The 14227-nt window shown below is 30.7% G+C and overlaps 1 long non-coding RNA gene across 1 annotated transcript; it reads left to right on the forward strand.

Annotated features, from left to right (window-relative positions):
• Positions 1-6997: 6997 nt before the first annotated feature.
• LOC132600182 (uncharacterized) lies at positions 6998-8399 on the forward strand. The gene is made up of 2 exons (XR_009567153.1): positions 6998-7296; positions 8048-8399. It is a non-coding gene; the product is annotated as an uncharacterized LOC132600182 (long non-coding RNA).
• Positions 8400-14227: the final 5828 nt, after the last annotated feature.

Raw genomic sequence — 14227 nt, forward strand, 5'->3', positions numbered from 1 at the left:
TATAAAGACACATATAAGCAGTCTAGCCCTTTGCATACGGTAATCTAATTTAATTTCCTTGTACAAGTTTGTGTTGAGTTTGTCTTCTTTTTTACGGGTTTCATGAATAGACTAATAGTAGTGGTAAATGATTGTACGCACGTGTGGAATTATGAATTATGTTTACTTTTGAGTCTAGTTTGGGTCGGTTATATGAATATTTGTGTCCATTGTTTTTCCGAGTATTTAGAAGATTCAATGTGATTTGAGTCTTACCTTGGTTGTTAACCTATCACAAGTTTTCAACTTTGCATCTTTTTCTGTGTTTGGGAGCGACTATATTTAGTGAGGCTTATATTGTTTCACCATTCTTTTCCAAATCCAAGAAAATGTCATCCATATTTCACTGTTATGGTCTTTGTTGAGTCAACTTTTGAGTCATCTGTTGCTTTCATCCAAGTTATAAGTTTGTTGTGAGTTTGTCGTCTTTTTACTACATATACGTGTTTCATAAATAGAATAATAAATGTTTGTACTTACGTATTGAATCATGAATTATGTTTAATTCTCAAACTAGTTTGGATCAGTTATATATATCAATCCTTTGTTTTAGTACCGTTCTGTTTTTTCAAAGTATTGAGAAGATTCAAGGTGATTCAGTCTTATGTTGATTGTCAACATATCACAAGTTTGTGACTTTGCATCTTCATCTGTGTTTGGAACCGACTATGTTTAGCAAGGTCCATATTATTAGTCTAAAACAGTCAAAAATTAAATAATATTTTTATAAGAATACTGAAAAATTATATATTACTACGATAATATTTTAGATGAATTAATGAATTGGCTTGAATCGTGTTACCCATTGTTCTAAAAAACTATTTTAACTAAAATATTTCCCTAGAATTACACAAGGCCACCTCTAATTATAGAGGATAGAGCAATTATAAAAATACTAAATTACAACCCCAGCTCAATTAATATGAAAAAGGAAGTAAGGGAAGGTGAGCAACTAATATTTTATGTGGAAATATTAAAAAGAGGAAGAGGACGTGTGTTAGATTATCTCAAGGCAAAGGAAAGCCTCTGTGCCGGGTAAAACAGTTGTTTCTATAGGTCCAAAACTTGCTTTGTAAATGGACATTCATCCCTTTATTTTCATAAGTAATTGATAACATTTACCCTCTCTGTTTCAATTTATGTGAACCTATTATTATTTGAGAAGTTTACGAAGTGGTTCATTGATCACGTTTTTCTTATTTTTTTTCTTAATTATATGAATTATAAATTATCATGACTTATAGTACTTTTTATGTAGTTCCTAAATATATAAATTTTATTTTTACAAACTTAAAAAATTCATGTCAAAATTTATGGTCAAAGTTATGAAGTTTGACTCTCGTACTCCGAAAAGGTCACGTAAATTGAAACGGAGGGAGTATGATACTTGGACTACTAATTTGCCAATCAACATTTTGAAATACTACTACATATGAATCCTTTGTGTCTATTTTTTCAGAATATTTAGAGAATTCAGCGTCATTTGAGAATTATGTTGGTTTTCAACCTATCACAAGTTTGCAACTTTGCATCTTTATCTTGGTATGGAACCGACAATGTTTAGCAAAACTCATATGATTGGTTTAAAACAATTTAAAGATACTCTTGACATAATGTGATATCGTCTGTTTTAGGCAAAATCTACACTTTATAAGCTTTCATTACTTTTCAACTACCAATATCGTATTTTGTCACACACCCAACACATATATTATAAATTTCTAATTAAACAACTACCAACTACCAACTACCAACTCCCAACCTAATTTGTTAAGTGTAGAAGCAATAAATGGAAGGAAGAAACAATATTATTGAAATGCTAAAAACATGCAAGTCACGGCAGCTAGAGCAATTTTCATATGGAAAATAAGTCTTAGACCATGAAAAACACACCGACCCTACTGGACCTGGATACCATCTTTTTTAGTGGTAGATAGAATACTAAGATTATTCGTGTACACTACTTAGTCAATTAGCATAACTATGGTCTTTGTTGAGTCATATGTTGTTTTCATGCATATTTCACCATTCGTTTCCAAATCTAGGATAATATCGGCCTCTACAGGATTAAATATCTTTTGCTCAATATATATATATATATATATATATATATATATATATATATATATATATATATATATATGATTATTCTTGTACGTTACATAGTCAATTAGCATAACTTATGGTCTTTGTTGAGTCATACGTTGTTTTTCATGCATATTTGACCATTAATTTCCAAATCCAGGATAATATCGGCCTCTACAGAGTGAAATGGAGGAATATAGACCATATATTTCCAAATCCATGAACTTATTTGATTGTGGCACAGAGTTTTTTAAAAACCTGTTTTAACCATGTCACCAACTAGCTCGCAGAACACACCTCAATTATCAGTTGATCACTTTTCCTACTCGAACCATCACCAACTAGTTTACAAAAAATGTTCCAATTTACGACTTCATCTGTTCCAGTTTATGGTAATGATATATGTTAAATTTGCAAACATTTATCTTCAAACTTTTATAAATGTTAGAGATAAGTGCCAAAAACACACCTCAAGTATCACATTTTTTTTTATTTTCCTACCTAAACTATTAGATGTGAGAGTTTCCTACCTAAACTATCACCAACTAGTCTGCAAAACACACCTCAATTATCAGTTGTTCACTTTTCCTACATGAACTATCACCAATTAGTTTGCAAAACACACCTCATTAAAAGCGAGCAACTGATAGTTGAGGTGTATTTGCAAAGTAGTTGGTGATAGTCTAAGTAGGAAAAGTGAACAACTGATAGTTGACGTGTGTTTTACAAACTAATTGATTATAATCTAGGTAGGAAACTTTTACACTTGAACTAGGAAACTCATAAAAATGAGATACTTGAGGTGTGTTTTTTTGACCTTTATCTCTAACATTATAAAAGTATGAAGATAAATGTTTTCAAATTTAACATTTATCATTATGGAACAGATGAACTCCTAAATAGAGTTAGCTGCCACTAAAAGACAAGTGATATAATACTATGATTAATTTGTGTTGTTAAAACGCATCACCAGGGACGGAGCTAGCTCATTGATCGTGGGTTCGGCCGAACTCAATAGTTTTGCTCCGAACTTTATAAGTTCATTAAATATTTTATTGAATATGTATAAACTATTAATTTAGAACTCAATAACTACAAACAGCTAGAATCTCGAACCCATAAACTCCAAATCCTGACTTCGCCTCTTCCTATCACGTACGATTTTGTTGGTTTTTCAGGGGGAAAAGCAACATTTTTTCTTACTCTTTGTGACATGAATATACGTAGTTAATGCTAAATTGCATTGTCATTACACGAGATGATTTTAAACGTGGTTAGTTTAATGGAATAACTACATGACATAGCAAACATATAGTGGGTATTGACATTTAATAGTTATAGTTTAACTTAATTACTTTTCATAGCAAACATTTGTATATTAATATCATTTAGTAACTAATAAAGTAAAATACATAACTTCTTCTCCTCATCCCCTCTCTCACTCTCTAAGATCTAACACTCCCCACATTCTCTCTCTCTCTCTCTCTCTCTCTCTCTCTCTCTCTCTCTCTCTCTAATATCTTCTTCTCCTCCACACTTGTCGGAGCTCCGACGAAAACTACCATAACCGTCGTTCTCCCTCCGTCCTCCCTCCGCTGTCTTTCTCCCTCCGTCCTCCCTCCGCTGTCTTTCTCCGGCGAAAATGATTTCGTTCGTGGTGGAGCTCGTCGGAGTTTTTTCAGATCTGACCGGAAGTTTTTTTTCCAGATTTGTGTGTATACATACGCTATATATAATATTTTTTCAGATCTGACCGGATGTTTTTTCAGATCTGACCGCTGTCTTTCTCCGGCGAAAATGATTTCGTTCGTGGTGGAGCTCGACGGAGCTCCGGTCCGTTTTGTCGGAGAAGATGACCTGGAAAAACAGTAACAAAATTTAAAAAAAAAATGATCTGAAATTTTCAGATTTGATACATACATTTGATCGGAATTTTTCAGACCTGATACATAGATTTGATCGGAATTTTTCAGATCTGACCGGAAGTTTTTTTACTAGATTTGTGTGTATACATACACTGTATATAATATTTTTTGGATGTTTTTTTTCCAGATCTGTGTATACGTACACTGTATACAATCTTTTTCGTGTTTTTAGAAGAATATCTTGTTGTATATAAATGAATACAGTGATTTCGAAGTGTATACAGATGAATATAGTCAATTTTATTTCTTGTATTCACTATTTGAGTGTATTTGTTAGTTTTTGGTTTATTATGTTGTATACAGTGTTAATATTTTAGTGTATCTATGTTGTATACGCCTGTATTTGTTGTATGCATAGTGAAAAATATGTTTTTTTTTTGTTTTTTTTTTTTGTTTTTTTAATTTTTGATGTATTCATTTTTACTCGTTGTATTTATGAGTACAACAAGCCAATTTATGAATACAGATAGTCATTTTCATGAATACAATGAAAAAATAATTTTTTTTTGGTATACATAAATACATCAAAAATAAAAAATGAATACAGTGAAAAAAAACGTATACAACTGCTGGTAGCTAAGTTGTTGCTACAAAATGTAAATATTGAAACATCTGCTATGTGGCTTGGTTAAAGCCCAAATGTTTGCTATTTATGTAAAATGCCCTAGTTTAATTTGGTCATTAAAATTTAAAGAAATATCACATGCAATATTCCAGAGCCGTATAGAAATTGGAGATTTGCTACTTCACTCTCAATTCATAATTAATATATGTGAAAAATTCTCAAACGCAGAAGAAGTTTATTTGCATTTGATTTTTCACGTCTACCATATGAGACCTCCTATAATAAAATGACAAATTTAAGTCTTGGAAACTTTGTCATTTGTAGAAAAACAGGCAAATTTGTTCATGTACGTATAAAAATTGCATAATTTTGTCATCCGGTTCACTTTGGTCAATTCATACCTTTGGTTGTGAGTAAATCTTTCGTATTACACTTGTCATTGATGAAGCTCCAATGTGTACTGAGTGTTACTTATATGTAGGGTGTACAAAGTAAACCGACAAACCGTATTAAACCGATACACTGAGTCAAATCGAGAAAAAAACCCGACTAGTGGTTTGATTTGACTTGGCTTGGTGTTAAGCAAAAAAACCCACCCATAATTGGTTTGGTTTTAGCTAAATAAAGTCAAAGCGAACTAAACCAACCCGACATTACATGTATTCAATTTTAAAAATATTTCATACATAAAAATATTTATTTGTAATGTAATTTATAAATATTTCTTCGATTTTTTCATAATTTTTTATCTATTATCATATTATTCAAACTTGAACTTATAATATATATATATAGTCCAAACCAAAATCAACTCAACACCAAGGGCCCGTTTGACTTAGCTTAAAAAAACCAGCTTATAAACCAAAAAAGAATAAGTTGGGCGTCAACTTATTTTTTTGGGCTTATTTTAAGCACAAAATAGCTTATAATTTGCCCAGCCAAACACTCAAAAAAACTGAAAACAACTTATAAGCTAAGCTAATCAGGCTCTAATACTAACAAAAGGAATTCAATTTACCACTAGGAATGACAATAATGTTAGATATCTATTCTCTAGGTTTGCATAATTTGTTTAGAGAGTGAAAATACATAACTTAAGTTTTTTTTCTTGTCATGTAATTAATACTTATTAGCCGTACTTATTTAGCATGACTTAGTATTTTTAGATTATGGTCATTTTCTTTATGACTTATTAATTAGCAATATTTATTTTAACCGATTTTATTATCTTTTATTGAATATTTTAATACAATGTCCTCACTCTTCTCACATTTTGTGTTATTTTCTTATGAAACACCTTAATTATATAGTTGTATCTTACTAAGACTTAAGAAATATTTGAATTAAAAGTTATATGTTTTGTATCAAGATTATTCCGAAAAAAAAAATCGAAAAACCCGAGAAAACCCAATAACCCAAGAAAACCCAAGGTCGAAAAATCTGAATTTTATTGGTTTGGTTGGGTGTATAAATTTAAAAACCCGACGCAATTGATTTGGTTTGATGTTTAAAAAATCCGAACTAACCCGGTCCATGTACACCCGTACGTACTTATATGTATCCAAATTCTTCTAGAATAAATATGATTTAAGATTGCTCTATTTATGGAGCTCTTTTAAACATGAAGTCATAAAAGAGCAAATATGACCCTTGATTAGATCATGTACAAAAATTATTTGACCCTTGGTTAAATATAAATCTTACTAATCTATTCGTGGAAGGGATGTTGGGGAATTTGAAGGATGGGTTTAGAGACTAATATATAGAATTTTACGAAATTTGGTAAAAGGAAATACTTATAAAAATTTGGTAAAAATGAAAAAGGGTGAATCGAAAAAAATGAACAGAACAAAAGTTTTTTTCTTTAAAATTAATTCAAATCAACTCTAGCTAATTGACTCCGAAATTGATATACAACTTTCTAATATCAATCCCAATTCTTTTTAATAGTTGATTCAACCTAAACCTTCAGAAATTAATAGAACCGTTTTATCGTCTTCAACAAGTATTTTCCAAGCTTAAAAAAAATCTAATAACAGCGTTCTTCAACTCTATTTTTTTTTCGCAACTAAACAAACCCAAACCATTAAGAATGTACAGTATAAAATTAATGAAATATTACCCATACGGTTATAATCTATATATAATATAAAATTAGGCATGAATAAAGTGATATGACACCTCTCTATGACCTCCATTGCTATTTATATTTTTATCTTTTTTTTTTGGCATTTTTTTCCTACACTTCTCTACATAATCTACTACTTAATTAATTAGATTAACAAAACAAAAGTTTAATAAATTAAATACTCCTTTGGCAAAAGTCAGCCCACAAACAAAGCAACCTTCTAATTCAGCCCACGACTACATATTGATTGCTACATTAATTTGTTTACAATAAAGTCAGCTGTTTCGGTTTCTTATTCTTCCTCCGTAGGCCTCATCTTTTTGTTCCGCTTATACTACCTTCCTTTTCCCTCTTTCTCCTCCCCTTGCCACAGTTAAAATTCATTCCTTCTGATCTTCAATATTTTTTATATTTTGCTTGATTTTCTATTCCATTTTTTTTTGTTAAATTTTTTTACTTGTGCCTATGGTTTTGTAATCTTTTTACGGTATATAACCTTCACATCCTCCGTTAACTTTGGAGTTCCCCTTCTTCTCCGTCATCTTCAATTTTAGGTACGTAATAGAGCAGAATATTCGGTAGTTTATTTTCCCATGTTTATCGATTTTGGTTCCTATACTAACATTTTTCATACGCGGTATTAGTATTTTCCTTTTTATTTTGCAATTTTGTAAAAAATTATTGGTGTGCCTTTTCTATCTCGATGAACGCTCTTCGATTAGGTTTATTTTTTTCCTTTTTATGTGTTCTCGAAAACCACTTCATGAAATATTGTTGTCGATGTTGCCCGAACTTCAGCCAATTTTACTAATTAGTTGGCCATATGATAAACAATGTGTGCAAAAAAAGTTCTCTCTTTATATATATGAGAAGTGAATAAACAGACATTGAAGCATGCGATCAAAACAAGTAAAAGCTTGAGAAAAAATTGTCAATATCTTCCCCTTGGCTACATAATTAGCTTCCAGTTACAATTTCTTCTTTGTGTGTCGTTTCTATCCCAGGTAAACGCTCTTCAATTAGTTTTTTCTTTTTCACTTGATTTGCCCGGAATGATTTTAAATGCATGGAGAGGCGGATCCAAGATTTCAACCCTATGGGTTCAACCTTTTAAAATTCTTAGTTTGAACCCGTTATATTTTAAAAGATATGCGTTCATGTCTTCTATCTATTGCAATTTTAATAAATTTTTACACATAAATTTATGCTCCTCATCGAAAGTTAGGGGTTTAATTGAACCCACACCTATCATGCTACATCGCCACTGAATGTCTGATTGTATTTCATTATCATGACATGTTGCAGTTGTGCATCCTGAAGGATTCATGGAAATTCAAGATAGATGAATAGAAGTGACTATACATTGAAGAGTCATGAAGAATCATCATTCTACAAACATCAAACTATCAACATTGAAGGATTGGTGGTGGCAACAATAATACTTATTTAGTGAAGATTTTAATTTTCTTTATTATATTATTGTTGATAGTTATATATAAAAAGGTTGAAATTGATGACAAGTTAAGAAGAAATAGGAGACGTAACCGAAGTCATATTGTTGGATAATTTATGAGAGAATTTCCTAATGTATATTGCATACATGTCGAGTTTATGAAAATCTGTTGTGAATAGGAGAAAATGTATTGTTGTTACGATCCATTATTATTCATATCAGAATGATGGATATATATACTTAACTTGTATATTAGTACTTTAAGCTTTAATTTCGTCGGTTGAAATGTGGTGTTTAAGGATTATGGTCCCACCATATATTTAAGTCCTTTCTTTTTCTTGTTATCAAAAAGGGAGTTAGGTAAAGCAAACTCTCTCCTTAGAGGAGTCTCCTGAAAAAGAAATTTAAATTTGATCATGCTTTACTTAAGTAAAAAGTGTGGTAATGTCTCTGCTCTATTTTGTTACATCCGGAAAGAATCTGTGGTGGAAATAAATGCATAAATGAGTAGCTTGTGAGAATAAAAAACTACCTTAGGAAAGTATGTTTTTCTTTAATTCTGGAACATTTAAAAAACATTACGACTTAATGAAATACTTAAGAATGTAACTAATAAAAACACCAAGAAATTCAGTAGAGGGTAAAAAAAAAATGATTGACTAAAAGGTTGTGTGGTATGTTCCTCAGAATAACAAATTTATTTATGTTTTACTAAATTTTTATTCCGCACTTGGTTGAGTGCTGAGTTATTTATTTAGAGTAACAGGGATAAAGTTCAGTTTGTGATCACAAGGATGACTTTTCACGCTCAAGTTTTTGTCTGAGGTTCGCTCACTGTGTCGCAGTCAAGTCCCCGCTTGACTCAGCCTTTAGCAATACTTCAAATTTTAGGGACTTAAATTATTTTATCCCAGTAAAGTAAAGAACATAATTTCACGTACTTTAGTTTAAAGAATTCCCCCAAAGTATAGTTACTAATTGTTATTATTTGTATTATTTATGAAACGAAATTAACGAAGAATACCAAAAGCCTAAATTATGATAACATTTACTTCTATTTACTGCCACTAATAAATACTATCATAATTTGAATAACTAACAGTATTATTTATGAACAACACTAAAATAGGAAGGAACGTCCACAAGAAAAGAAAAAAATCAATTAAAAGAACTTTTCATTAACTTTTTATTTGTTCTTTATGTATTTTTATCCTTAGACATTTGATTTATAGTTTTAGTTTGAATTTTCTCTCGATTTGCTGGGACCAATAGATAGATATTGGTATATGATTTATATATTTATTTTTATTTTAATATTATAAATATTTATAATTAAATTTATTAAAAAAATGTCTCGCCGAGCGAAGCGCGGGTCTATTAACTAGTATATAAGAAGTTGAGAATTGGGCCAAAATGACAAGATATTTTACTTTTAGCTAAGTTGCAAAATTTCTATTGAAAAATTTTAAAAAAGAAATCTGAAAAAGTTTTTCAAAAGGGTAACTTTGTAAAACAAGAACAAACTTAATATCAAAGTAATAGTTATACGAAGGAGGTAAACAATTAACAAAGGGAAAATAATGATCTCATGTTATTCTGTATATTTGATCGTTATTAATTTAAATATTGGTCCAAATATGACGTTAAAGTATCTGAAATTGAGCAGATATGTTATAATTCGTTAATAGTTTAGCTAACATATGCCTTCATAGTTCAATAGTTAGTCCAAATATGTCCTTAATTTAACTGGAACACCCAATTAACCTAATTAGCTTATTAATTAGTGAAAAGCCAAATATACCCTTAAGATGTACAAATTTGAGAAAATATGTCATTCGTTAATAGCCCTCATGAATGATATTATCATATTCATCAAATTTAATTTTCTCAGATTTAATCAAGTTAAAAAAAAATAATTTTTTTTGGCTAACAACTGGTTTTCAACCCAGCTGATTTTCATATTTGTTTTTCTCCGCTGAGAAAATTGACTTTTGAGAATTGTTGTTATTTTGGAAGATCATTGATTTACACTATAATTAAACTTTTATGCAAGTTCTGGTGCTTTTTGTTTTTATAATAACATGATAGAAATTATCTCATCCTCAATTTAGAACACAAAGGTAGCGTAGAGAATATGTGAATCAGTTATAAAAGGACTTTGGTCTCTTAAAACTTAGCTCTGATACCAATGCGGAATTTTGAGCATTTTTTTTCTTCATGATAGCTCTGATACCAATGTTGTATAATTGATTTTACATGACTTGATAATATAAATTCTTTTTACATGCCAATGTATAGAAGTTAAACTACTCAAGTCGTTGCACGATATTTAAATAAACGTCAAAGAGAAATATCAAAGTTCAAATTTTCAAGTCAATGCACGAGTCATTGCATAGAAAGGTTCAAATGATTGCTACAACACAAAGATCCTATCACTTGTAATAATACAATTTGGTCTGATACCTTATCAATCGAAAACATCATAATTCAAGTCTCTGCAAATAGCACTGCTCTAATTTTATTTCGTTCCCCCTCAATTTTTTTGTTTTTGTTTCTTTATTTGCATTTTTAAAGGGGGGGGGGGGGGGGATTTAGACTCATGATCAAGTAAAAAGAATACTGTAAATATTTCTGAACTAGGTTTACTGACCGAAAGAATTACATCCTTCAATATTAATTTTTCCATTGAAGTATTCAACTTTGCATGCAAAAAAATTATATAAGGGTCTAAAACTCTTTGTTCATCATATGAAAGTATATGAAATTTTATAGTTGAATTTTTAAGTAGAAATGTAGAATGATAGAGATCTCATCTTAACTTAAGGTTGATCTAAACTAGAGACTAAATAAAGAATTTTATTAGGATCCATACCTAAAGTTAACATCATATAATACAATTGAGACATACATTGTGAATAAGATGAATTCCCTTTCTTTTTGAGAAAGCACTACGATAACTCCTAATGATGTTGTTATATTATTATTCTTATAACTGAGATCAAATACTTTATGCAAAATATACTCTTGGCCTTTGTGAAGTCCATCAATCTTGCAATAAGACTGATAAAAACAAATAAATTTTAAATAATGTGATAAGTTTGTTCGTTCCCCTAGCTTTCGTCTCTCAATGTTAGTATTCATCCAGCAAAGTACTTTCGCCATTAGAGTTTTTTCGATTTCTACTTATTTTACTGCTCAACCGGAGATTTCCACTTCCATAACTTATTCTAGTTTGGTAGTTTTTACCACCTATTATGGCCAACAAATCATAGAAGCCAGATAAATCAACCAAAGTTTCATATTTATCCCGTCACATACAAAAATTCTACGTTAATGAAACTTTTCGCAGAAATTTAAATTTTATTCCTCAAAAGTCCTAAGTAATACTAATATTATCAACTAATCAAATGTTTGGTTATTAGTCTACTATCTGGCTGTGAGAACCATAGATTTCATCATATACTACGGTCTATGTCATATCACTACCTCTAGAAATTATAGCTTACAACTTACTTTAATTTACAATTCACATTAAAACACATGATCAATTGAGATTATAATTAACTGAATTAACACCAACTTTCCAATTTAATTTAATAGTACTATTTTACATGATTACTGGTCTTTGAAAAGCCCCCTACGGGTCTAAGAAATCAAGCATAGCTTTAGAGAGCAAAACCTAGTATCGAACAGCCTGATTAAGGAAGGAATTCAAAATCAAGAAATTTAATATATCTATCAACTATTATCACCATCACCTTTTGATTTAGCAACACTAGAACTCGATAAGTTGGGGAATACTTTCCCTACAACTGTCTCTAAGTACTACATGTAATATTTAGGTCATGTATGTAACTTAGATGCTGCATCTAGCATCAATGACTATACTAACTTTGGTTAGTTTTTAATATATTAAATCGTCTTTCCAACAAAATAAAATTAAAAGCACATGTATGTTAACCCTCGTGCTCGAAACTAGAAAATAAAAACAGAACGACGCAAATTACTGTGTGTTCTTAAGAAATTTAAGCTCAATAAAGTAATGAAATAGTGGTACTTCAAATTTCAATATACTTGATGCCAAGAACAATGCAGATTACACGATACTGTTTTAATTTGGGGAAAAAAGGATTGTTGTCCTTTACAAGTCAAGTGACCGACGGCAACCGCGATAGCTCGAAGACTTACCTTCTAGTGACCGACGGCAGCCGCGATAGCTCGAAGACTTACCTTCTTCTCAACTTTTAAGCTGGTGTAGAAGTGCTTTTTTTATTTAAATCAAATAAGTTCTTCTCCTTTCTCCGAGGTGGGATAACATCGATTCATTTCTAATTTACAACCCAACCCAAAAGTCATGAATTCAAATCATATTTACGAAAGAAAAAACAATATATTCTATATAGTACTACTACGTAGTTAAACGAAAAAGGCTTAGAAAAGTTATATAAAGCATGCATGCACTATCATCAAAGGATGTGGTATAGCAGATGGGGCTGCTCCTCCCTTAATCAGATGTCTCGGGTCGAGCTTTGGGTATGGAAAAATCCTTGGTAGGGAGCGCTTCCCCACTAATGGCGCTCTAATTGGCGCGAATCTGAATATAGTCAGGTTTCAATACAGATATTGGACATTGGGTGGAGAAAAAAGAAACACGCATGCACTGTCCAATTCCAACCCCATTATCATGGAGTCTTCCCTTGACTGGTAATTTACGAAACATACAATTCAATGCAAAATATTCAACAAGTGGTAATTTTTTTGTGTGGCGGGATTTAAAGGCCACTATGTTTGGTACTTTAGACAATTAGTTATCACTATAACTTGCATCTAATTGGACTATTCTGTGTTGTACTCGACAGCTCTAGTCTAGTAAATGTGTAGTGGTTGTACCTAAATTGTCAACTTTATGTACTATCTATATATATTATAAAGCTAGGCATAAGCAAAGTAATGTGGCACCTCTCTATACCCTTCATTTCTATTTATTTTTTTTTCTCCTTTTTTTGACATTATTTCTTTAATACTTCTCATTCAATCTATTATACAACTAATTACAATATTATCTATATACCAACTAAATGGAGCAACAAACAAAATAAAGTCATAACATCTTTAAAGCTCAAATTAAAGAGTTGTTTCGGAAAGACCACGTAGAGTGAAGTAACACATTCTTCCCATTAATTTAGAAAGCGGAAAGACTCCATTTAATTTGAGAGGAATTTGAGAGGGTTCTTCCCCATGAACCCTTGACATCCTCTATATATACACAAAATGGAAAGAATCCACCTGCTGTGACTTAAGTGGAATTTATGTTTTTTCTTTCCAACTAAATATATATATATATATTCATTAGAAATATATTGCAATCTTCTTTTTTTCTTATAGGTGCAAATATGAATATATTCGTGCTGGTATTTTTTAATTCAGCAATTGACAACTCATGTGCTTCAATTGTGCTACCGCCACATCCTTTAGACACTTGATCAAATGATGTCGAAGCATTATGTGCAAGTGCAAAGTAACTACCACTTCAAAATCTATCAGTATTTTTATTGTTTTTTTTTCTTAAATTCTCAATATTCATTTATATGTTTTAATTCTAAGGTTTCAAACTTTTCTCCTGCCCTTATAATGCTTATTTGTTGGATTTATGAACACCTCATTTTTGTGTGTTTATTTCGTTAGTATGTTTAAGTAACCTTCTTACCAATTTACAGAAGTAGATTAAGAAACTAAAGTTAGCCAGCAGAGCAACTACGTTTATGAGTTTTCTTTTGTTGCTAATATGTACGTTTATGAGTTTTGCAGAAAGGTATGTGTTTTCTGGTTCTTTTGAATAAAATAGAAGCTATATGTAATATGATTTACACCATATCTTGGATGACTTTCGATCTCTCTGCTCTACTTCAAGAAATTCTTAAGTTATGCCTAAAGTACATATTATGCACTGGACAAAGAAGTAGTGGAAATTTCTATCTACGGAGTTTTGAGAATATATTTTTCAATTTGAAGAACATTTTAATATTTGTGAA

This window comes from Lycium barbarum, chromosome 6 (assembly GCF_019175385.1).
Source record: "Lycium barbarum isolate Lr01 chromosome 6, ASM1917538v2, whole genome shotgun sequence".
NCBI classification, from domain to species: domain Eukaryota; kingdom Viridiplantae; phylum Streptophyta; class Magnoliopsida; order Solanales; family Solanaceae; genus Lycium; species Lycium barbarum.